This window comes from Rhinopithecus roxellana, chromosome 2, assembly GCF_007565055.1.
Source record: "Rhinopithecus roxellana isolate Shanxi Qingling chromosome 2, ASM756505v1, whole genome shotgun sequence".
Classification (NCBI taxonomy): Eukaryota; Metazoa; Chordata; class Mammalia; order Primates; family Cercopithecidae; genus Rhinopithecus; species Rhinopithecus roxellana.
Window position 1 is genome coordinate 148,293,521 of NC_044550.1, and position 24,874 is coordinate 148,318,394.

Genomic DNA, 24,874 nt, shown 5'->3' on the forward strand with positions numbered 1-24,874 from the left:
AAAAAAGATTAAGCAAAAATAACATCTTGGAAAATCTTTATTCTTTGCTCTTAGAGTGTTTTCTATTGACAAGACAGAAATTATAACTAGATGAATAAAATATAGCTTCATATTAGGATGAGACACTCAAGGAGATTTTTCTAATGTAGGAGAAATAAGATACATACAGACAACCATATATATAAGGTGTATATAAGGTGATACATGTATATAAGGTGATACATGAATTCCATCAGAGAGATTAAAAACAAGATGAGGAATTCAACGGAGGGAGAAATTTTTTTTTTTTTTTTTTGCTGGGAATACCAGAAAAGTCTTCAGAAAAGAGACAACCTTGCACCCAGGGACTAACAGATGGCGTGAGATGGGACAAGGGGCATACTAGCTGACAGAACAGCATGAGAAAAGACATAAAGATAGAAAATGTGTTCAGATAGCAATCAATACCATGGTTTGACTGGAAGGTACAAAACATAAAGGGAGAAGAAAGAGATAAGGCTTGAAAAGCATCAGATATGAGCTTCGTTACATAAACAATAATTAACCATTTTTCAAAAGGAACATGTAAGTACAGCTATGCTCACACACTTCTTTTAATAGAAAGATGAATTCCTGAAAATTGGAGGGGTGACTGAATCAGGGCTCCTTAGAGGCATTGTAGTGTTGTCTCTATGGTGATGCAATCCTAGCATCTTTCACTGGTGCTCTTTATCTTTTTCTTCAATCACCTAAACTCATCACCAGCTCCAACTATCTTTACTATGGCCACTCAAACAGCGCAGGATCAGAGATATTTCTGATGCTTTTTACAGGTATAATGTTTCCAGAAATTCCTGCTGTCTTTATCTCCTTGTCCATTTCCTAAAACATGCCTCCAACCACATTAAAAGGTCTATTTAATATCCTGCTTGAAATATTTTCTTAGGTTCTTTTTACACTCCAGTCCTATAACTTAAACATCTTAAGGCAGGTACCATGGGTCAAAATAGTTTACCAAACCACATCAGATTCAATACCAGATATGGCCTTACACATGCAATAGGCAGGCACACTGGCTGAGAGAGTATTAGTATGGTCAGACAACACACATAGAAACAGAAAAGAAATCTTAAATTGTAACAATGTATTATCTCTAGAATTGTATTTTTCTTATTATCAAACATTTTCTCTGTTTCATAAACTCATATCTCACCTTGTTCATTAAAGATTCAATTTTATTATTACATTTTAATTGCTCTGAGAGGAAAAAGGAAGGAAGGAGAGAACAGAAAGAAGGAAGGGAGGAAGGGAGAGAAGAGAGAAAGAAAGAAAGAAAAGAAAGAAAGAAACGAAAGAAAGAAAGAAAGAAAGAAAGAAGAAGAAAGAAAGAAAGAAAGAAAGAAAGAAGAAAGACAGAAAGAAGAGAAGGAAAGGAAGGAAGGAAGGAAGCGAAGGAAGGAAGGGAAGGAAGGAAGGAAGGGAAGGAGGAGGGAAGGGAGAAAGAGAGAAAGAGAGAGAGAGAAAGAAAGACAGAAAGAAAAGAAAGAAAGAAGAAGAGAAAGAAAGAAAGAAAGAAAGAAAGAAAGAAAGAAAGAAAGAAAGAAAGAAAGAAAGAAAGAAAGAAAGAAAGAGAAAGGAAGACAAGAAAAGAGATAAGAAGGAAGGAAAGAAGGAAGGAAGGAAGGAAGGAAGGAAGGAAGGAAGGAAGGAAGGAAGGAAGGAAGGAAGGAAGGAAGGAAGGGAGGAAAAAAAAGAAAAAGGTATTACATTAGCCAGTGGCCCCACATGTCCTCCAATTATCTTTTGATAGGTGTGTCTGACAACTAGAATAATGCATGTGGAAATACTCCTTCCTACTCTCAGTCTGCTCCTTTGTCAAGTTCAATAGCAAGGTTCACTGAATGGCCTCATTGTCTATAAGCAACTCCATACACCCTTAAAACTCACCAGTCAGACTGGGAGAATCAGAAGACGTTTGACCTTTTATCACAGGATGGATCCATAGACTGACATGCCAATTAAGCTGGGTAGAGTAGGAGAATTGAGTAACTTGAACAAATCTCACCTGTTAATGATATACCAGTTTTCAAAGGTTCTATAGCTTCTGAAATATCACAGGCTGAGGGGTCGTTTTTGAGCATCTGTTTCACAAGTGGAGTGAGGTAGCCTCAAATAGGATGCAAACTGCTTCTGGGGCATGGCAGGGAGCAGTTTACCTCCTGCTTTTTCATATACTTTGTGGAAGTAGTTAATCAAACCACCAGCCTCTGTACCTCAGGGGACAGTCAAAGATCTTCCGGGGATATTTGAAAAGTCAAAATTAGAAACAATTATATATTTAAAATGCAGGGAAATCCTTATCCCCTGCCTTAGACAGTAGCCACAACATCTAAACAGTAATTTTCATCAGGCTTGAGTCAGTAGAGAGGATTCATAACCTAGGAAGATTATTTATAACTAAATGCAATTTGGAATGACTCATAGATTGCTGAATATTAAAGCTTCACAGTTCCCTAATTAAAAGATTTTTGTTGGTGTGATAAACAGTGCTTTCTTTCATGAAACAAAAACAAACAGAAGAATACTTCTAAAATGTTTTCTCGGTCTCTGCCTCTTTTTTTTTTTTTTTTTTTTTTTTTTTTTTTAACTTTTACCATGCTCCTTTTCAAGTGGACAGTATAAATACCAAATCTCTCTCATGCCAATGGGCTGCCCTCCTACCAGAATTCTGTGAAAAGACAGTCTCCCATGACCCTAGATTCTTAATAGCATGCATCTAAAATGCTCTTAGTAGCATCTACAGCTAAGTCTACCTACTCTGTATTTTAACCTCAATAGAAAACTGAATTTGCTATATGCCAATGTCTTTGTTTGTTGGTATACTTTTACCAGAAATTAAGAGATGTTTATCTCTAAGAAAACTGGTAACACCCTCCTGGAAATCTTTAATTTTAAAAAAATTTTGATGGTGGATAAGAAAGGTATTCTAAATGTTGAAACAGGCAAAATAATGTAGTCATTAACTACAAAACCTTTGGGGTCACCAAAACTGGGTTTAAACCTAGTTCTACTATGTACTATTTGTGGAACTTTGGGCAAATTACTTATTCTCTTCAGAGTCTCAGCTTCTCCATCTGCAAAATGGCAGTATCTATGTTATAGAATTGTAATCAAAATTTGAAAATATATTTAATGAATTTCATGCAGTGTGTGTCAGATACATAGTAGGCAAAGAACAGAAGAGTATACAAACATCAGAGAACTCATATTCAAACTCCAACACTGTACTCCTCTCAAATCAATAGAAACAATCCCATTCCTATCTACTGTTTGCCATAACATATGACAAAGGATCTCCTGGGTTAGGTCACCTACACAAGGCTGTGAGACGATACCAGGGTCCTAAAAGATCAGATTTTGATCTGATAGATATAGAGCAGGAGAAAGAGAATCCAAAGATATGGAGGTCCTAAAATTGTGGTAAATGAGATGTAGAACACAATAGAAACTTAAATGTTTGGCAAGACGATAACATGAGAAAACTCTGCCTCCCCCTCCACTGACTACAATGCCCTTCCAAAATACTACTATTTTATGAATTAGGTATATCGACCGTGAGGGAGAAAATATAAAAGGCCATCAAAAGAGGACTGTATGAGACAGCAAAAACGGCTTATTTTTTGTTTCTATTACCTTCAACTGAATGCAGTCAAATTAAAGTTACTACAAGATTTCTTTAATAAGCTAGGGAAACTCATGGCTACAATATACAGGATGGGGTTTTTGAACTGCTCTACTGCCCCTTTCATCGGCTTGATATTATACCCACTGATTCTGACCTTTCTGGATCTACAGTTTTTCCTTTTCCAGTATCTCATTTCATTTTTTTCCCACTGTATATTCTTTATCTCTACAATTTAACCAAGTATGTTTGATTCTGTTCCTTGGGGCTTTGTGCTCTTCTCCTACCACAGAGAACATATTTTGTTTCCTCCTAGCTTGATTAAGGTATAATTAACAAATAAAAAATTAATATGTGAAAGTTGTAAAACATGATGTTTTGCTATACACATACATTGTGAGATGATTACCACAATCAAGCTAATTAATATATCCATCACTTCACGTAATTACTTTTTGTGGTAAGAATGCTAAGATTTACCCTTTTAGCAAATTTCAAGTATATAAAATTACATTCACCATGCTGTACATTAGATACCCAGAACTAACTCATCTTAAAACTGCAGTAGTGGTCCTAGCAATCGCAGTGCAGGTACTCGGTCTCAGGACTGGGGTCTGGAGCATGGGACTAGGGTGAGTGGCAACCCTAGTCCCAGGCTGGCAAAAAAAAAAAAAAAAAAAAAAGCAACTCCTTCTTGCAGGGAATGAGAATAGGGCTCAGCAACTTTTCCCCCTGTGGGTGGTCTGCAGCATCAATAGCTGTTGGCTTACCTCAATGGTGAAAGTGGCCAGTGTGTGCTGGTGTCTATGCCAATGAACACTGAGGGGACCTCCACTGCGAAAGCTGCAGGGAGCGATGGCCGTTGTGGGGCTGTGGTAGCACCAAGGACCTGGCTGATACTGTGATACTGGTAGCCCCATATTCCTTCTTTGTTTCTAACCATCTCCAGATATCTCAGGTGTGTCAATCTCCCCAACAACTCTTTCTGTCCGGTTATTCTTCCTTCTTTACTGCACTGTGTTGCTGGAAATTCTTAACTGGACTCTTGAACTCTCCAAGAACTATTTTCGTTTCTGGAAAGCTGTCTAACTGTTGTTTTGTGGGAGGTACAAAGGCTGATATCTCCTACTCCACCATCTAACTGATGTCACTCCTATAAACACGCTTTTCTGTGCAGCTCCTAGGATACCAGTTGATTTTCCATTTCTTTTATTCTTACTCATCTGTTTTTACTACAATTTTCTTGTGATAACGAGAAGCAAGTAATTCTGTCTCTATGCCATACTAATGAGGAAGTCGAAGTCCAGAAATGTTAAACAGCTACAGCTGATACAGCTGAGGAGCGCATACAAGTGTTTAAAATGAAACTCAAAGCCCTGACAGATCTGTCTTTCAAAGGAAGGTGAGTACCTATTTTGTAACTTGTTTCCCTTTTATCTTTTACTGAAATCTAGCAAGGGATACAACATATGGCCCTTAACAGTTTATGATAGTGTCTTCACATACATAGTTGTTACTTTCAGAACATTTCTTTTAAAAAAGGACTTACTTTGCTTCATTTGCCTGGGAAACCGGTTGAAGACACTTGGCTAAGGTCATGTCACAGGAGTTGCAGTGTCTGAATGTTAATCTGAAACTTACGACTCCAAAACGTAAAACCATGTGCTCGCTCCATATGATAAGTCACATAACCAAGATTAACTCCCTACTTAATGTGCTTTAGGGACTTCAGAAAAGGCTCTATTTCTTAAAATATCACTCATGTATTGCAGTGGGACCTAAACCCTTCACATTAATAAACTATTGCATAAAACACAGAAGGAACTTGTGATATATAAATATCAGCAAAAGTGGTAACATATCAAGATAGCTTCAGATTATCTTCAGTCATTACCAATCAGTTTTGATTTGACTAAATTCATTAGATTAAACCAGCAGGATAAATTTTGCAGGTAATCTATGTGGAAAAAACATGCTTCCAGGAAAAATTAGTTGCAGGTCAAACATGCTGGAGTCTAGCTCCTTGAGGAAAGTAGATGTAGAGTAGATAGTATCACGTAATTACATAGTGAGATGTTGGTGTCAAGTATTGTGAATGATGTTTGTGGCAAAATGATCCTGAGCTGTGCTTGGGTGTACTCCTAGTCCCAAGTTTTGTATCTGACTCCATTGATACTCTCAGGAATGATAAGATAGTTTCATAAATTTCCTTCCTATTTAAGTCAATTGCAGCAGACACTGCTGGATGCTTACTCAACATCCACTTCTACTTTTCATTAGGACAGTGTTTGTTTTTGTTCTGTGTGGTAATGTATCAGAAAAAAGAAAATGCATGCACATTCCTTCCTCTCATTGTGTGGTAAATGAGATTAAAGTAGAAGCCTCCTAGAGACTTCTGGAAATGCTTTGCCTTTCAAATATAGGTGTTACCTTTCCTTCTTATACTTTCCTTCTTCTTCCAGCCTTAAGCTTATGTGGAAACCTGAAAGTATGAAGAAACCATGTGAATAAATTCACAGGCTAGGAATGGTGGAGCAGAAAGACAATAGGAGCCTGGCATGCTAATGTTTTAAAGTTCCTGCACCATCACGATACCATTTACATTCAGAGTTTCATTTGTCTTAGAAACATAAGCTTTTATTTGCTTAAACCACTGTAATCAAACTTTTGGTAATGTAGGTGAGACACTCTCCAAAAAGATTATTTTGTCTTTTTCAGTTAGGAAATCTTTACAATGCATATATACAGGTTGATTTTATATATTATATATGATATATTTCATATGTGTGTGTGTGTATATATATATGTGTGTGTATATGTATACATGATGTATTGACATAAGTCTCTGGTCCATTACTATTTGACCTAGGACAAGTAATTTTATTTCTTAGGAGCTTAGATTGCCCATCCAAAGTGAGCTAACTGACCTAAGTAATAATTTTTTTCTTGTAAATTTATAAAAGTTTATGAAATATCCTTATGTAATTGAAAAATAGGCATTTCTTTTCTTGTAAAATTCAATTCTGTAAATTGAATCAGTTATACCTGAGAGAAGAGACTGAAAATGTTTTTCAGAGATTACCAAGGATTTGACTGTGGGTAAACTAGTTGATTGGGACATGACCTCAAACACTCTATAACTGGAAGTCAAGTGGAACATATATCTAATTATACATAACAAAATATAGAAATATTGTTGTTAGATGAGCTTGAGGTAAAAAATTAGGAAAAGTTTCTGGAGGGTAATGAGGGTTTCGAAAGGATTATTATACAACAGAAATAGGCAAGATGTCAGAAGCTGCTCTCTTATCCACGTGAGACTGAAGTTGATATGTGCCATATTGTTCACATTGTGCGGAGTGGGGATGCTGATACCTATTTCTAACATTCATCATTTATTAAGAAAAGATCTATTGAACATGTATTATTTGCACATCACCGAGGGATATACAAGGGAATACAGAAAGGAATGCACTATGTTCTAATAGTTTTCAATCTACCCTCCACCAAAAAGATAGGTCAGCTTAATAACAATAAAATAACACGACATGAAGAAAAAGGCACAAAAGCAGGGTGACCATGCATTCAGTTTGACTAGAATGGTCTTGGATTAATTCTGCTGTCCTGGTTTAATTACTAACACTGCCCACCTTCAATGCTCAAAAGTACTCTGCGATGGTTATGTGGGTTTAAATTTGAAATTTTATTTTATACATTTATCAATCCAAAGTGTTAATTTCTAGTACCATTGTCTTTGCAATAATATAAAAGGAAAATTAGAAGTCTCTAAACTTACCCTTATATTGTTCATTCATTCCCCAATTTGCTTTGCTTTCATCCAACCCAGTCATTAGCAACACAAAAGAAATCAAACAAAATCTGAACAAGCAGTTTTTTTTTTAAAAAAAAAAAGCTTATATAAGTGGTCCACCATAGCTCTTTTGGAAAATACTTTAAATAAAATCAAGGGGAAAAAAAGAGCAAATATAAAGAACAAGATGAGCTTGAAGGGCATACATCAGTATTCCTAATAGATTAGAGATTAAGAACATTCTCTTTCCTAAGGAAAGACGTTATTAATGTATCTATTAATGTGTTCCCTGATTATCAAAAATGAGATTTTGCTCCTATGTGTGCCATTTTCCAAATAAATTTGTAATATTCTATTTCATATATTACTGTAATATTAGCTTATCTGGGAGGAACTAATTCCAGAAGAGTCTATCAGATAATGATGAAGAAAAACCTAACTATGTCAAAGTAGTGTGTGCTGGCCCTGAAACAGTAGCAGATAGTGGGAGGTAGCCAGCTGATCTTGGTCATTGGCTACATCAGACACATACTTAAGGCTCATTCTTCTACTATAAAGGAAGTTCTGTTTAGGGCCACTCTGGACTTTTGTAATTGGTGTAAACATTGTCCTTTTCTGATTCTGTTAAATAAAAAATATAAATGCTTTTCATATCTTTGGCACCCACTAGAGAAATCATCTTCACTAATAATCATAAGTGCCATAATTAAAAGTGCAGAGATTTTATTTCTCCCAGTAATTTGACTCAGCCTAAATCTCCTGTAGTAAAATCACTTATCTATGGCATACTGGGACACGATTATAACTGACTTAAAAAAGCAGTTTTGGTTAGTTATGCAGCACTATAAATTGAGAAGGGTTAATCGATTCTATCATTCTGTACTTTAAACATGGAGTGGGGGGCAGTGAGCAAGGCAACAGAATGAGAAGATTTTCCAATTTTCCACTGAAGTAAACAATCCTGATTTTATCATTGTTACTGGATGTGAAATAAAGAGAGATATATAAATCACCTATTAATGCTAAAAAATGTGTACAGGTTTAGACAGAACTTATTAAAGGATTACAAAAAATTTTAATATTGTAAAGGTTCAATGAAAGATTAACTGGGAATAGAAATTTGTTAAAAACAAACCATAAAATAAATCCCTTCTGCTCTACTCTTCTTGACCTTCTCATCTCTCCATGCTTAAAGAGGAAGATAAACTTTCCAAAGATCTAAAAGTGACAGAGTGGAGATCTGTGCTCTTGCTTCTCTGAAACTTCATTTATAAAGGTCATCCTCTTCTTTGCCAACCTAAGTCTTTGCATCATTAGGAGCATTTCAGCTTTGACATGGTTAGCTGATGAACTCAATCAATGCCTCAATATCATTGTGCCTTGACCTTTGGAATTAAAACTAAGTCACTTTTACTTTAAGAAGAGACTCTTGGCACCTCTCTTATCAGGATCTCTATCAGTTGGGTGTTCTTTGTCTTTGAAATCTCAACCTCCTGATCCCACTTTCTGGCTATAGCCTTCTGTTTTCTACATCCCTTATAGCTATGCTCCAAGTGCACCAATCATACTACTTGATGCAGTTCAAGTATACATTTCCTTGAGCCTCTATATTGTATTCCTTCAAAATCCCTGTGTTTTACCTGCTTTCTCTATTCCCTCTAAATCCACTGGTCAATGATTTTACCTGTTTTCTAATCCTTACTTAGCACAATTTGTTTAAGATAGCACTGAATGTAAAATGAGACGTGTGTAGATTAAAATCCCACTTTTGCCATTTGGAACTTGTGACCTTTTTTCAAGGCACATGATTTCTTAGTTTTAGTTTCCTCTTCAGTAAAATGAAAATAATTTCTACCACACAAGAATTTGTGATAAGTGAACAAGGTAATATCTCTTCTTTTAGTTATGCTGAGTTCTTTTTTTTTTTTTTTTTTTGTATTTTTATAAGCTCACCTTAGTCTGCTTCTCTCAATTCTAGCAAATACCTACTTTATACTCCCCTAAGAATCTAAAGTCTATGAAATATGAAATCCATCAACTTATCTCCTACCACCTCCAAACTCATCTATCTACCTATCTATCAACCTACCTGTCTATTATTCTACATTTATTCTTTCTTATTTCTCTTATGTCTCAAAAGAAGAAATGTTCCATTTTACTTTCAAGACTGACGGTTCCATCTATAATAATGATCTCATTCCCCTCCTGCCCCATCTGGGACACTGCTTGATTGATGATACTTCCTTTTTCTTGGACTTTGCACTTTTCTTCTCTGAATATTTATATATTTATTCTTTTCCATTTAAATATTTTTTGGTCATATATTCCTCCCAGAGCTTAACCCTAGCTCTGCAATTTGCTTAACTTCCTATGCCCTCAAAAAATCAAGTTATATTTATTTCCTTCACTGTTTCACTTACCATTCCTTTCTTAATCCACAGATAGAACTTTTGCCTTTATCACATAATAAAATGATTTTGATCTTATCATTGAACATTTCTTAATTTCACAATCTGGTTGACATTTTAAATTCATTATCTTTCTTCTTTTCTCAAAGGTGTTTGCCACTGTTGTTTTTGTAAGAATTTTTCTCTTTGTGACTTCAGTATATAATTCTCTTTCTAATTTTATTACCAATTTGCTCATTTTCCTTCATTTTAACTTACATTACTCAGCCCTAAAATGCTGTGTTTCCTAATATTTATTTTTGATCTTCTCTCATTTAACACATTTCTCTCTCAAGTGATTGCATTCCTGCTCATGACTTCAACGGCTAAATGTAAAACTTGACAACACATATTTGCTTATTGGCATTTTGCCATGTACTGATTCTCGAGCTCAGAAAAATTCATACCCAGTACAACGTCTGCAACTGGATATTCCTTCTGTTAATCCAGTTATCCAACACTTGTCATAACTCTCTTTGAGTACATATCTGTGTTAAAGGTTGAGTCCAGGAAACTAGGGAGAAATCAGTTGTCCTAGCTCTAGATAGTAAAGAGGAAAAAAAGGGCGGGAGAAAAACCAAAAAGAATGCCGTGAGTGAAAGGTAAGAAAGTGAAAGTGCACGTGTGACACTGAAATTGGAGGCGAAGTTAAGAATGGATAGCCAAAAACTGTAAAAAGGATTGTAGCAGACCAGGAAGAAAAATACCCAGGAAAACCATGAGTGATTTATAATGGTAAAAGAGTGTCCATGGTTTGAGGTTAATGCCAATGACAAAATGTCCCAGGGCACACCATGTTGATCTAATGTCAGACTCAGTGAACACCAACTTTTGATGCCTCTATTTTCAACATCTGTACATGTAATTAACCCAATTACCAAATCCATTCACTTCTACCACCTAAACATATCTCAGACCAATTCTATTTTCCCTATCCATTGTCGCTGCTTCAGCTCAAGCCTTCCTCATGTGTCACATGGACAATTGCAGTAGCCTGCTAATCGGTCTCCCTTGATCTCAGTGCCACTAATCTCTCTCAAGTCTAATAAATCTTCCACAATGTCTGGAGTGATCTTTCCGCAATACAAACCTGCCCAAGTCACTTCACTGCTTTGAAAGTCCTCTGCTGACAAGTCAAAGCCTACATCCCTTAATGTCCGAAAGCAGGATATTAACAAACTGGTCCCTGCCCACTTTTCCCCTCCCACTGCTCATTTCAGCTGTGTTCCTATTCTCTGATAATGAGATTCTTCCACACATCTGTATTCTCAACTGGCTCTAACCATCATGTCCTGAAATTCAGGTTTTCTCTGGTGAAACAACAGTAATTCTTCAAGTTTTAAGTGAAATATATTGTCAAGGCTATGTATACTATTTACAAGTGGCATTCATTTATCTTATCACAATTAATTATCATAGCCTTAAGATTCTATGATCTATGTGAGGTCAGGGACCACATGATTTACATTTGTGTGTTCCATCTTTAGATGTGTGCCTAACATCAATACATGCTCAAAATATGTTTGCAGTGTAACTGGCAGCATATATCAATGGATGAATGAATGGGTCAATTAATTATTGAGAGAATTGAAATAACTACCATGCTTCATATAAAGTCTAAACTGGTTTGAACATATTTTACTATGAGAAAAATAATCTTAGTACTTATAAAAGAAGACTCACAATTAACCATGGAGAGTGAAAAGAATTTCTAGCCCTAAAAGAGTAGACTTTCTTTCAAATACTAGATGACAAGATCGATGACAGCAGTGCTTCTTAGTGTTGCTCTTTTTAAAACTGTTAAATAATACTTGAATGTATAAAAATTACTACTTCTCCAAGTAATTATAGTTTAGGAATTTATTTAATATAGGCTCAGGGGATAAATTAGTGTCTGTCAATGAATCAGTGATATATTAAGGGAATTACGCCCTCATCAATAGTCACCCCCACTCTCATCACTCCTCTCAATAATTATTGATGACTTTCCCTAGATGTTTCATCACCACCCACTTCCCAAAGCAGTTTATGTGGAGTATATTTAGCTTCAGAAGTTATCACCTGGCACAGTCTAGAAGTGACAGGGTAAAACTTCCATCCTACTCTGTTGGTTCACTCTATGCCAAGAGTCAGAACTCAGTTTCTTTCCTGACACTCTGCCCTGTATCCCAGTCTGCTCAGTGAGGCCCTGAGACCTCACCTACCTTTTGCCAGCTTTCTATCACTTTGGATAAATGGATGGATCACTCAAGCTAAAGCCTTCTTGCTTGTTCTGATATAGTACTACTTGCTTGTTCTGATGTAGTACTACTTGCTACTCATTACTCATTAGCTTTCTTAGAACTCAAATCTTCTCACTGTCTTATTATAATATTTATTTAACTCAAGCTTATATTTGCATCTTACCCCCTGGAAATTCTATATATGAAGCTAGATACTCCTATCAAGTGCCAATTCCAGAATCCAAAAACAGAATGTATTTTTAGGCCCCTTTTTCAGCTTACATAAAGCACAGTAGCTCTCACTGGAGTGGGGAAAAGCAGGTTTCCCCTAACAGGATATTTGGCAATCTCTAGAGACATGTATTAGTGATCACAGTGGAGTGGGGAGATACTACTGGCATGTGGTGGGTAGAAACCAGGGATGCAGTTAAATATCCTATAATGCACAGAATAGCCTCCATTGCTACCCCATAATAAAGAATATCTGGGCCAAAATATCAATAGTGCTGACATTGAGAAATTCTACATGCAGCATTTTTCCTTTTTTGCATGTATATTAGTACTTGAAATATCAGATGCCCCATGAGTGAGTTGAACCCAGTTAGAAAACCAGGCCAAAAAGCATATAAAGTTTGCCAATTTTTGGCACTGTAATCTAGTCACTGGGACTCCATTTTTGCCCAGTTTTCCTATTTGATGAAATAGCAGCTGACCATTCCTCTTCTATAGAGGGCCCTGGAGGTTTAATAAATCCATTTTAATGAGGCACTCTGCCATACTCAGGTGAAAAATGCTACACAAGTGTTATTCCCATCATAAGAGAGAGTAAGGATTGCTTTGCAGATTGGCACATGAAGTTCATCCGTGCAATGCACCTCCATCCCATAGCTCCAAAAAGCACAAAATTTGCTCATAAAAAATAGAAGCAGACTGACAACTTCAGCATTTTCTTTTACCTCTGTAAGTAGAAGTGGAGTCACTGAAGAATCAGCTGTCAGGTGGCTGCATCTTTAAATTATCCAGCACATCAGCCACCACTGTTATTGAATTTCACTTGGTTCGTAGAATCCCCTAATGTATAACACAGGCAGTGGAGGAAGATTACATTGATCTCACAAAAAGGGGGATTAAAATGTCCTTAATGTACCCACCAAAAGTTTCAATCTAGCAAACGTGGCATATGTAAAGCAGTAAGGATTTGGAAGGAAAAGATTAAGGATTTTGTCTTTTTCAAGTTCAAAAAAGGAATAGAGTTTTATTCATCAGATAGGACTTAAATGTTGATCTGTCCCTGGAAAGCTTCCTATACCTGAAGGATTAAGTTTGCTTTCTCTTCCAAATGAACCTACGATTTAATGACACTTAAGAAGTAAAATTTATGTTTTAGTCATTTTAAAGTTTTAACTAGAAAAACAGAAATAAAAACTAACATAACTGTGTTCCCTTTCATCTTTTATTTACCTTATTTTATATACATATTTTAGCATAAATACAACCATGGTGAATTTCAGTTTGAGTCTTTTAATTACCTTAATTATCATTGTAGTAAATTATTCAATTTATTCATTTACTTATTTATTCATTTTCTTTCAAGTAAATATTTATAAACTGTGTTCTCCAAGCCAGCGTTATATTGACTGACCACCTCCATAGATAGCACTGTGCCCAAGCCACTGTCTTCTTTTGCTTGGATTATTTTGATAACCTTCTGACTTGCTTCTATTTCTAATTTAAAGTGTGAGTTTAGCTGCATATTGGAAAATAATTCAAATAAATGTTGTTTAAATAAAATTGGAGCTGATTTTTCTCTCATGAAACTAGGAATTGGAACAGGTGATCCAGGTCTTGTATAATAGTTTGCAGTTCCCGGCCCATCTGTTTCTTAGACATCCTTCGATTATGGCTTCCACCTTCCAGATATCTTTCCAGTTTCAATTTCATCCTTGTGTCTTCATGCTCTACCGTCATGTGTACAAAGGAAAAAGTGGCAGGATAAGAAGAAATGGCTGCCTGCTGAGTCAGCTGCATGTATACAGCTTTTTTCCAAAGTCCCACCCAGAGACTTCAGCTTATGCCTTATTGACAGTCACATAACTGTTCCAAGTTGCATGGGAAGTAAAGAAATATCATTTTTACCTACTGCAGTGTAACCTGAAAAAAACTGGGTTATGTTAGTAGAAAAAGAGAGGCAGGGAGAGTGGGTATTGTGTAGGCAATTGACAGTTTCTTCCACATCTTGACTCCATTCTTTTCCTCCAGTAGTTTCCCAGAGCATTTGGAGAACTCTTTCCTACAATATGAATTGTATCAAATTATTCCCTGGTTTAAAGCCATCAGTCTTATAATAAAATCTAAGTTATTTTCCATGTCCTGTATGCCAAGATGTAGTCTGACATCATTTCCTACTATTTTCCCCCTTATATACTGCTATAGTCACACTATCTTTTTAGCTGTCAAATAGCCCAAGTACATATCAGCCTCTGAGCCTATATGCTTGCTATTCCCTCTGCCTCAAACTCTCCTTCACAATGGGTTTATATAGCTTGATCCATCTTATCATTCAGTAAGTAGGCTCAGCAAAGTCTTCCTGCTTCCATATTCCTAGCTTGAAGTCTGAATTTGACTCCTTAGAATTGAAATCCTGGTTTCTACCATGAGTGAGCTCAGTGATTTTAAGCAGTTACTGACCTCTTCTCTGATTCAGTTTCCTCACTTGTAAAATGGGCTTAATTGTATCATCTTCATAGGGTTGATAATAGCATCCAGTGAGTAAATAGTTGTGAACTACACAGAATATTAGCTGGCAAATGGTAGTTATTTGATAAATGTTGGCAAAAAATTTTAATGGGACTCTGCCTTCTCTTCAGGAGCCACTCTCTATGCTTTTAGTTTGCTATATTCTTCAAAACATAGATTACTATCTATGAGTGTGGTGGCTCATGCCTATAATCCCAGCACTTTGGGATTACAAGGTGGGAAGATTGCTGGAGCCCAAGAGTTATAAAACAAGCCTTCGTAATAGAGTGAGATCCCGTCTCTACAAATAATAATAATAATACAAATTAGCTAGGCATTCTGCTGTGTGCCCGTGGTCCCAGCTGCTTGGGAGGCTGAGGTGGGAGGATCCTCTGAGCCCAGGGGTTTGAGGATGCAGTGAGCCATGAATCGTACCAGTACACTCCAACCTCGGTGACCAAGTGAGACCCTGTCTCTAAAATTAAAAAAAAAAAAAAGACAGCAACAACAACAAAAACACAAATTACTATTAATACTATCTAATTTATTCATGTGGATACTTATTGACTGCCTACTCAAGGAGAATGTAAGCTGTATAAAGATACAATTGTATACCCAGACCCTAGAACACTTCCTAGCATAGATTAATTAGGCACTCAAAAAAAAACAAAAAAAAAAACAAAATACCAAATAGGTGATCAAACAGTATTTTTATTTATTTTTCTAATATTAGAAAATTACTTCACATCTGATAGATTGTTAAGGTGTTATTAAATATTTGTCATTTGATTGGTGAAATCCTCTTTTTAATTCTAGCCTGTTTTTAAAGATCAATAATATGTTAGAGGCTTGAAACATAAAGTTAATTTAAAGAAACTTTATTTGAGGTCTACAAAAAAGGAATCACAACATCTCACAGGTATATTTCTCAAAGTTTAGAGCAGGGTCAGCAAACTTTTTCTGCAGAGTAAATATTATACACATTGAGGGCCATCAGGTTCTCTTGCCACTACTCACCTGCTCCACGCCAGTGTGAAAGCAGCCATATACGATATGTAAATGCATGGACGTGGCTCTGTTCCAGTAAAACTTTATTTAAAAAGCAGGTCTGTGGTTTGTAGTTGCCAACCCCTAGTCTACAGTATCAAAAGCTGGAATTTTGAAATATTTTCAGAATTATCCTGTAATCTTTACATTGCAAAAAGCAGGTTATTTTAAAATAGGAATTATCGCAACATTCACATATTTAAAAATATATGTATATTTGAGTAATAACATAATGTTTACAATTTGCTTCTGTGTGTATAACTTCATTTTTCCCCATACAACAACTCTGTGGGTTAAGTGGGGAAATGTAATGACCCTCACTTGACAAGTTAAAAACAAAACAAAACAAAGGAGAAACAGAGCTATCGGCTACTTCCTCTGGACATTATCACTTAATCCACAAAAATAATTCATGAAGTATATAATGTTATTCCCATTTCATAAATGAGAAAATTGAGGCTTAAAGTTGTCAAGTGATGATCTGAACATCACATAGCTGTCAAATGTCTGGGTCCAAATTTAAATCCCATTTATGTGGGCTCCATCAATGATATTAGCAAGGTACCTACCATATTCTGTAAATAATTTCTTCAGTTTTATCCAAACCCCAGTGAATATGTCAGAAGAGAATAAGATTTTGTGTCCTATATGTTGAGCTTAGATAGAAGTGATATGCCAATCTCCCTGAAAAGAATTTGAAAAACAACTTTTACTCACCAACCTTTTTGAGAATTGTGTTTCTATTGTGTACTGTGAATATCTAGAATCGTAAAAGTAAAAAAAAAGAAAAAATATATGTTATTCAAGTTTTAACCTGCTACCTCTGGAGTGATGTAGAAAATCTCCAGTGCCACATAGTACCAGAGTTTATGCTTGCTCTCCCCAGGCCAGCCATGCTCATGAAATAACTTTACCTTTCAACCAGGCATGTGAGCTAAAAATACCAGTTGAGCTTCATTGTCTTGGCTGAAAATCAAGTGCCCACCACCAAGTGAAGTACTTTTCAAAATTCTCCCTACTCTTAGAAGTGAGTTAGTAACTCTACTAACAATAAATATTGTTGCTCTAAATATTATACTCTACTAACAATAAATATCTAAAAATGGAAATAAATGTACAATTATGTAAAAGTACTGAAATAAGCAGATTAGCATAGACTTATATGTACAAAATAACTTGCATTACTGATGTTAGGCAGCGTCTGTTGCCCAGCAGACAAACCCTGACATTTCAATGGCTTCAGATAACATAAGATTTTTTGTTCTGCTTTGTTGTTTGCTCAAAGTCTGATAGAAAATAGAGGAGGGATTTGTCCTCTTGGTGATAACTGAGGAAGCCAAGCAACTATCCTGTGATAATACATTCTCAACACATGGACTCTAGAGTCAGCATACAATAAAAATATATGGAGAAAGTACTGCACCGTTTAACTGCTTCGGCTTGGATAAGATATGTATTATCTTCCTTCCCAATCCTTTGTCTGACGTCAGACATATAGTTCCATTTCACTGCAAAGAAGGCTGGGAAACATCAGGGAACCCATGGGGGAGTACCCTACCTCAACATTGTATAAGGCAGAGGGTCTATTTCATTAATATTAAATATATCTTACAATTCACAGTGCTTGTTAATATAGAGGTGTATTTATTATAAAGTATTATCTTAGTGGAAATACCAAAGAAAATGTTATAATATATCACTTCAGCCACTGTATTATGAATATAATACAAATCATCAATGGAAATCAGAAGAAATCTGTATGGTCCACAAATAAACTGAATATATGAAAAAAAAACAATGTTAGGTTCTTTAAATAGGGGTTGAATTACTATGATGATGAATATGTGTTTAACAAAAAATTATACACTGAAATTTAAAAATAGTTTTATTTGGATTAGCCAATAATGTTATACAAGTCATTTCACCGTTTTGGACCTCAGTTATTTAATTTTTTATTTTATTTTATTTTATTTTATTTTATTTTATTTTATTTTATTTTATGAGACCAAGTCTCACTCTGTCAACTAGGCTGGAGTGCAGTGGCCCAATCTTGGCTCACTACAACCTCCATCTCCCAAATTCAAGAGATTATCCTGCCTCAGCCTCCCGAGTAGCTGGGATTACAGGTGCCTGCCACCACGCCTGCCTAATTTTTTTTATTTTTAGTAGAGATGGGGTTTCTCCATGCTGGTCAAGCTGGTCTCAAACTCCTGACCTCAAGTGATCTGCCCACCTCAGCCGCCCAAAGTGCTGGGATTACATGAGCCACTCTGCCTGTCTGGTTTCTTGTTTTTTAAGTGAAGTAAATGAAATAAATGGTCTTAACATCTTTTTCAACACTAATCCTTTATGATTCTATGAACTTCATTTTTCAACTCACAGTATTTTATCTTCTGAATGACATGCTTTAAACATGTCACTAATTCATGGATTGATTGAAAACATATTTATTATCTATATCTCAAATATTATGATAATTTCTAACACGAATGCAAGTTCAAATCAGAGAATGACATGACATGTAATCACAGGGAGTATCTATAACGTGCTGAAAATTTAGTTTTGCAGGAAACATTTATAATGTACCATGCCATCAACAAACTATCCAGCTGCAATCTAGGCAAGACTGATAGTCTTGTATTTCAAAAAGCATAATTAATGGCAGAATTCACTGAATGAATCCCAGTATTCTTAAAATGTTATACTAAGGGAAGGGTTAAACTTTGAAACTTAATTATAAAAGATAAATGTCGATGCATTTATTTTTAGACTTTTTTTTTTCATTTTGTATTTAATTGAAAAAATAAAATTATTATTCCTTCTCAAGACAAAGACTGAAAGCACACAAAACACCCCAGCATTGTCTTGTTTGCCCTGACGTTTCCAAAGGACAAAAAGTGACATTATAACTGCACAAAAGCTTTCAAAGCTCATTTTGACTTCTTGAACATTTAACATGTGCATCTGCTATTGTACTGAACTGGCAGGTGGCTAACAATTTTTTACATTGCGAACCTTTTCCCTTAATGCCTGCGTGCAGTTTCATGTCATTTTCTGCCCCGAGGAGAAAAGCATACCTGCTGTTTAATCTGCCTAACTATCCTGTGTGATGAGTTTGCCATTTTGTGCATTCTAGTGTTAAAGCTGTAGTTTCCTGATGCACTCTACAGTTGCCTTCTTTACAAAAGGGTCTGTTCTTAAAGTCACAATGTGGTTCCACAGAACAATTCGAAAGTGAAGCAGAAGTGATGTGACACATAAAGACTGGCTGCTTCTTAGAGAGTGGGAAGTCATAAGCCAGGCGCGGTGGCTCACGCCTGTAATCCCATCACTTTGGGAGGCTGAAGCGGCCGGATCACGAGGTCAGGAGATCAAGACCATCCTAGCCAACACGGTGAAACCCCGTCTCTACTGGAAAAAAAAAAAAAAAAAAAAAAACAGCCGGGCGTGATGACAAGCGCCTGTAGTCCCAGCTACTCCGGAAGCTGAGGCAGGAGAATGGCATGAACCCGGGAGGCGGAGCTTGCAGTGAGCTGAGATCGCGCCACTGCACTCCAGCCTGGGCGACAGAGCAAGACTCTGTCTCAAAAAACAAAAGAGAATATGGGAATGTGGGAAGTCCTCAATTCTTGAGGTCACCAATTTCTAAGGGCTTGGTCTCGGGTTTGCTGATCCAGAATCCTACTTTTAGCGTTTCACCAAGAACTAATCAGACTTTCCAGGGTGGAGTCAGGGTTAGTAGCCAAACACAAGCCCATGATGGTTCATTAATCCAGAATGGAGCTCTGGATTTCAGAACCAAGAACACCAGTGTCTCCATTAAAAATACACATTGTCAGAATCAAAATGCCTGAGAGAGTTTACAACTTAAAAGTAGGTTGATGGGGGTTGAACTGGTGTTAAAGGAGCTATACATTTTTTGTAGGAGGGTTTATCTATCAAATAATGTGAAGAACTAGTATTTTCTCCAGCAGTGAAATATAATTCTCTTGGAAAGAAAAAGAAACCACATGTTTATTAGAATTTACAGTGTCAGTTGTCACACTCTGCATGTATGTAATCTCACTTAATCTACACTATAATACAAAATGAGTAATACTGTTTTTCTCAGTTGCTAGAACAAATACGAAGTCAAGAGATAATCTCACTGCCTTAAGGGATGAAAGCCCATTTGACATCAAAACCCAAGCTGGTTTCATATTTGATGTGCTGCTCTCATCCTATCCACGTCATACATTCCTTTCCTGAATGTGGAAGATCAAGTAAAAACTGGCAAAAAATTGTTTTTCTTTCTCCTATTTATAATCAATATAAACTTCACGGTACTCTGGTTGACACTTTTATTCCCACTGACGCTTGTACAAACTACAAGTTTCTTTATCTCCATTCTTATCCTAATGCTTCCTTGTTTGTCTTGATTAGTCTTGGGTATTTCTAAACCTCTAGAAACACTTTCAAAAAGTGAAATGATATTCTTGTGATGTGACTGGCGCCTGCTGAACTCCTGTTGCCTTCTAGTGTTCATTATTTTCATTCAAGTAAATGGATTTTTAAAGACAGTCCAACTTGATGATATAAAAATATTAAATGACTTATTTTTCTTTAAGCACTGCTTTCCAAGACATTTCGCTGAATTACCACTCCACAGTGGGGGACAGATCCTCAACAACCATCATAGGATGTTTCTTTAGCTTTCTAAACATTGTCCACAATACGGTTAATCCAACTCAGTATAAAATTTAACATGATAATCTATTTAAAGCCTTCCTCTGCCCCACTGTTGGCTATAACTGTGGTTCGAAGAAGATTAACTGGAAAAGAGACATGCCTTCTTTTTCAGTTCTTCCTTTCCTTCCTTCCTCTAGGAAGCAGCTACTTTAATAATGAACATTAAAAAGAAGGAAAGAAAAATGATGAGCATCGGTGTATTTAACAGTGTATAGTCACAATTTGCTCTGCAGTGGCTGCTGCTGTTTTTCTGGCCAACATTAACTGATGACCTTGCCAAGTATGCCTCTCTAAAGAGGGACTCACAGTTCCCACTCTGCAGGGCTTCTCCACTGCACAGGCCCTGGATGTAGGAGTTCGAGCTCATCCTCTTCCACTCTGATCCTCTAGGCTTCTACTCCTAGAAGTCTACTTCACGTAAAGCCATGTTCCTTAATGATCTGCCCTCCTGTATTGGTCCCCACGAGGATGGCTGAAGACTAGTTACCTTCCACAGTGTGCACTAGACACAGAGGAAATTCACATATCTGTACCATGCCAGTGATCATGCCACCTGCTTCACATATACCCCACTCTGCCCTGCCTCTTCTCTCCAATATTCTTTTTCTCTGCTCAGAAAGGCATAGAGAGGCAAAGTCAGAAACTCATAGCCCATGTGTATATTCAAAATGAAAGAATGCACTTCAGGCTTTCTTATTGTAGCACAGGTTTGTGAGTGATTCTTTTAAAGCATTTCTGTCACTTGATTTGGCAGGAGAGTGCCCAAGCTTTCACCCTCAAGCTGGAATAGCCTCTCACCATCCACAATTCACTTCCCATGAGGCCATGACTCCGGTGACACTCCCCATTCTCTCCTACCTTCCCACACTCTCCAGATATATTGGGCAGAAACTAAGGTTGAGAGGGTAAATGGTAAAAGGAGGGCTGATTCTCACAGCATGTAGTAAGTCGCAGAAGAAGAAATATGGCACCAATTTTTGGTAGCTATCTTCAAAATAGATTGCATTTAGTGACAGTTTCTTCAGCTTTGGCCTGACTTGAGTTGTTAAATCCTAGAAAACAGAAAAAGTTCTGTCATATTTCCAATTACACATTTAAAAAAAATATTCTTTCAAAAAATTACTGAATGCCTTCTATACAACAGTCACTGTATGTGAATGCTATTATAGAAAACTGAGAAAATACAATTACCACTCTCACAGTCAGAGTCAGGTGTATTAGTTCATACCCTGTCTTGGGTCACAATACTCACAGCTGGCCACTTGGGTCACAATACTCACAGCTGGCCACTAGTTTTCACTGGAGCCCTTTCTCTCTGTGATGATGGTGTTTATTAAGTGTGATAGGAACATTTAAAGAGGTGAGAATCGTTCTCTATGGGAAGTGGGAGGTCAGGGAAGACTTCACAGATGAAGGATTGTTCCTATTACCTCCTATAGAATAAGTAGGAATTAGCCAGTTAAAAAGATAAGAATGGGCAGTCAAGATAGAAGGAATAGCAAGTGAAAAGCAAGAAGGTATAAAAGAAATGAAAAAATACAAGTAATCAAGCATGGCTTGAGCAAATAGTTCCTATCAGTAGAAGAATAAGCAAGGTAATCATATTTAATGACTTTTTTACTACTACTTTTAATGATTCTGAATCTTTGTCAGGCATAGGAATTCTGCAGAGTTCTGGTTCAAATACAAATACAAACTTCCAAACCCCAGTAGAGATTTCCCAGTCTCACCAAAAATTTTCAATCAGTAACTATGAAATAGGGCCTAGTATTCTGCATTACTAAAAGAGAACCTAAGCAGGTAGCTGTTACAGTTCACCATCATAGATTCTGAGAAGTCAATAAAGGGGCTTAAATAAGGGGGTACCGTAATTATATTTGCATTTTAGACACACACCTCTGGCTATCCTGTGACTGAATGACTGTAATACGGCAAGACCAGAGGCAGGAGATTAATGAGATGTCAATTACAGTGGTCCAAGCAAGGTATGAGGGTAGACCAGTGTCAGATTACAGAATGGACCAGTCAGGCAGATGCCTGAAATACTAACATTAAAATAATCACTGAAAAGACTGAAAATGTCATACTAGCTAAATTGAGTTTCTTACAAAGACTTTTCACATAATTAACGAAATGGCAAAATGCACATTGATTATGCTCCCACTGAATTAAAGAGAAAAATATTTCAAAGACTCTTATCTCTGTTCATTGTGCATTTGTTTGTTTAGTTGAGATGTTCAAAGTGGGAAATGCCACTATAGGCCAAAACACTCCTGAAACCTTTACTCCGAAATTGAAGTCAATTTAAATTACAAAATCATAGAATATGCAGCACAGATTGAAAGACTTGTTTTGTTATATAAATTAAGCCCTTTGATACTTCTCCCAAAGAAATTCTGAGATTTAAGGAAAGTACCACAAAAATGTTAAAGAAAAACCAAAAGCTATTGTTTTTTTAAATGGAAGAAAACAGGAAAAAAGGAAGTCAATAGCCGTTCTATTTCAGTTTCTTGTATATTTTATTTAAAAAAAAAGTTAGATGAGTGAAATAAGACATTTTATTCGCGGCATTTTTTGTTGGTGTTGCTCTTTGCAAGGTTTTTTTGTTTGTTTGGTTGGTTGGTTGGTTTTGTTGTCCTGCCAAGGAAAAGGATATCTTAGCATAGAAGGTGTTAATGCCAGAAATAGGAAAGAGAAGGAAGAAGACATACACACAGACACACACACACACACGTCCACACAGACACACACACTGAAACAGAGAAAGATTTGTGGATTCAGAGTTGTGAATTATGAGTACAGGGGATATTTCCTTAGGGAACTGGTAAAACTCAATGAAAAATCTTGAGCAGTGCCTTCAGGCATACTGAATTATAGGCAATTTTGTAAAAGATATTTGGGCCTATAGAATGGCATGGGAATATGTGAAGGAGTTACTTAGACAGTCATTCAGTCATTGCCATCTCTTTGCTACCTGATGGTTCGGTTCCCTATTAATTCCTTGGTGGTCTGGAAACTCCTGACAATTCAGGTGGTTAAATCCTCAGGAAAGACCAATATTAAATTTTCCGCCAGCCGAGAGCTAAAAGTTTAGCTTGAGTTACAGGGAACAAAATAACTCTATTTGTTAAAAACTTGAGTTTGTAGAATTAGATTTATACATAGGAGATGAGGAAACTTTCCTGAGAGAAACTAGATTTGCCAGTTGCATTCTAATGGAACTGGCCTTGTGATAACAATGCAGACATGCCCACAGCATGGGCAAAGAGGCTGTGCTGAAAAAGAAAGCCTCCATAGGAAGGTCTTAAAGGAAGCTACCGGGCCTCAGAGGGTGAACATTCTAGGGCAGAGGCTAGCAATTAGGAAAATGCAAGAACTACTTCTCTTGCAGGTGCCTTTGTAGTAGAAGAACATTGCATAATGGATGGTATGTTGGGTAGGAGTGGGGACATGACTAATGATGTGGAAGCTAAGGCCTTTAGGGACTGTCCCCCAGGCATTTAGAGGGTCTAGTCTGGATCCATTATAGTTTCTCCACTCACACCAGATAACAGGAATTCTGGGTAATTCTGTTTGCCTGTGACTAGGCTGCAGGAAGAGAAGTAACAAGAGAGGTCCCATGCTGGGAGGACTTAGGATCTGACGGGAGAATGAGACTGCACCTCATAATGAGGACTCTACTCAACCCACCCAATGTCCAAAGCTTTGCAGCTACTATCTCGAATAAACAGCCATGTCCTGAGCTCAGGAGTTCAAAACCAGCCTAGGAAACATGGCAAGACCCCATATCCACAAAAAAATACAAAAGAAAGCCAGGTGTGGTGGCACATGCCTGTAGCCCCAACTACTCAGGAAGCTGAGTTGGGAGAATCACTGGAGCCTGGGAGGTTGAGGCTACAGTGAACTGTATTTGCCCCACTGCACTCCAGCCTGGGTGACAAGTGAGATCCTGTCTATAGAACAATCTACTCAAGAAAATATGACTGAGATAATAGTTTGAGACACTAGAATCTCAGACATCTGTGAATACTTTTTTCTAATTTTTAATTGATACTCAGTTTCTATCAGTACCTGAGAGCCTAGCATGCTCTATTCCTCTCATGTCACCAGGGTACAACCCTGGGAGAGTCAGGAACTCCTGAAAGGCCACAGTTTTTCATCAATCTAGTAGTAAATGCTCAAAGGCAGAAATTACGCTGAACATTTGAAATCTTAAAATATT